The sequence below is a fragment of the Coregonus clupeaformis genome, unplaced genomic scaffold, assembly GCF_020615455.1.
Source record: "Coregonus clupeaformis isolate EN_2021a unplaced genomic scaffold, ASM2061545v1 scaf2086, whole genome shotgun sequence".
Taxonomy (NCBI): Eukaryota; Metazoa; Chordata; class Actinopteri; order Salmoniformes; family Salmonidae; genus Coregonus; species Coregonus clupeaformis.
The window spans coordinates 1-2,500 of NW_025535540.1; positions in this window are offsets into that span (position 1 = coordinate 1).

Consider the following 2,500-nt stretch of genomic DNA (forward strand, 5'->3'; position numbering starts at 1 on the left):
CGCTAGTAATCCTGCCCTCCGTGAACGTAGCATGGGTCTGAATCGCATTAACCGAGACCTTGGTCTGCGATAATGCGCCGTCCCCAGATAGCTGCTGTGTTACAATGCCTGGGGGCGCCGATACTCTGGGCACCTTGGTGACCGCGGTAATCGGGCCCTCCGTGAACGCAGCATGGGTCTGGCTCGTACTAGTGGAGACCTTAGTCTGTGCTAGTGCGCCATCCCCAAATAGAGGCTGCGTCCTCATGTCAGAATCTGACCGGGACTGCTGCCTTCTATGTAAAGCACTTCTTATACGTGAAGTGTGATGTGACGACCTGATTGAGGTCTTCTGGATACCTACTCTTAGTGCCTGTTCAGCAACGCACCCTCGGTGGGCTGAACGGCTCTTCGAGTGGTAAGGAAGAGAGGGTGAGATTTGAACGCTCTCGGACGTATTAAGGAAAAGAGGCTCTTTTTTGACAAAGTCAGGTGGAGCCAACTCTTTATTAAACACATCAACAAAGGCATTAACATCAACACCCATCCCTTCAACCGAAGGGTGGGGGAACAGTGGGCACGTTCGACACCATCGATGCGTCCTCCATCCTCTCCCCGCGTCCCGTCACGTACGCCTCCTCTTGCCTCCCTTGGAGGGCCAGGTCGCGTCCTCGTCACCTCCCTCGCCGGCTGTAGTGGGGCTACCGTAGCTGCTGGGAGGGCCGGGCCCGTTCCCTTGCTGCTCGTGGCCGCCGGATGACGCGATACGCCGCCTCGTCGTAGACCCCGGTCTACTTAGAGGGGCGGAGGTAGATGGCCTTTGGGGAGGAGGGGGGCCGAGTCGTCCTGCCAACGGCAGGTGCTTGGCCAACTGCTTCTTCTCCTCCTCTAACTTAGAAAAACGCACCGTCGCCTCTTTGACTGCGACCCCAAAGATGCCGACGTCAGAGAGGGGGGCGTTCAAGAGAGACGTCCTGTCTGCCTCTTTCATGGATGTCAATGACAACCAGAGGTGTCGTTCCCCGACCACCGAAGTGGCCATGGAACTCCCCGCGCAGACTGCGGACGCCTGTGTCAGGTGGAGTATGGCGCCAGAAATTCTGGACGCCTCCTCCACCTCCTCCGGTGCCATCTCTGTCTTACCCATGGTTAAACGGGACAGAGAGGCCGCCAAGAGGGCAATGTTATTAAATGCTGCTACAGCTTGGGCTCCCAACCCAAAAGACTTCTCTAACAGCGACGCTGTGAGTTGGTCCTTCTGGGATGGCAACGTGGCCTTTTTGGAAGAGGGCCAGGGGCTCGAACCCGGTACGAGATACGCCGCCATGGCGCTCTCTAACCTGGGGATTCCCTGACCCTGAAACCTTCCTTCCACTCTCGTGAATGGGAGATACGCTTTTACAGGCGAATGCGCCGCTAAAGGTGCCTCCCACGAGCCCTCAACGTACCTAGCCAAAGAAGGCATGGCAGGAGCCACTGGCTCTGCCGCCTTCCTTGGCCTGGAATAAGGACCGCCCTCCATCATATCAACCTCCGGTGCGGAGGGAAGAGGGGGGGCAGCCTTATTACCAGCCGTTGAGCAGCTCTCTCAATGAGACCCGGAAAATCCGATCTCAGAGAGGCTGCAGCGAAAAGAGAGCTTCTGATCACTCAGAGCTCGTATCCCCTTCGCTATAGGGACTACAAGCCCTCTCGCTCTCCAAAGGAAAGGGGGGCTTGAAAGTGAGGGACGGGGGTCCGACTGTTCCATTGGAATGCCAGACCCCTCCTCAAAGTCCCTATCTTCCCCGAGTCTGCGCCGTCGGACGACGCCTCTGAAGCAGAGGCTAGTATCGACAGCACGTCCTCAAGGGGGATGTCCTCCCTGAAAAACGCCCAACGCTGCTTCCTCTCCTTTAAAGAAAGGAGGGCGCAGGAGGCGCAATTAGGGGGACTGCAGACGCCTTCCTTGGCATGCTGGGATCCCAAACACACAAAACATAGGTCGTGGTGGTCACCGGCCGCCATGGAAGTGCATCTGCACTGAGCTCTGAAAAGAGCTTTTGGGGGTGGAAAATCTCCCGGTGTGCTCATTTAGACGACGTTGATGACTGGAATATCAACGGCGTTATTTTCTCGTCCTGAGTCTTCGTGCTTCGTCTCTTCTTGGCTCTTCAGTCTAGTCATCCAGTCGCTGAAGAAAAAGGGAGGCTGATTGAGGGGAGGCATCCCCTCTTATAGGGACACCTGTACTCCTATTGGCTGTAGGTGTGTGCATAATTTTGTCTCAGGCTGCTGCTGCGTTAGGGCAGAGGGTAAACCACTAGGAGCAGAGCTCCCCTATGGGGTGGAGCTCCACGATATAGAACGGGTGTATTCAGGCTGGTATGGGTGTAAGCTGGGAATCAACTCTTGGTACTCTATATTAAGAAATGAACATAATGTATCAGTGATTTGTATTTCCGTGCAGCTTAATGAACCGACTAAAAACAAAGGCTGAATGTACTGCCTATGTTTTGAGGAAACGCACTGGCTATTATTT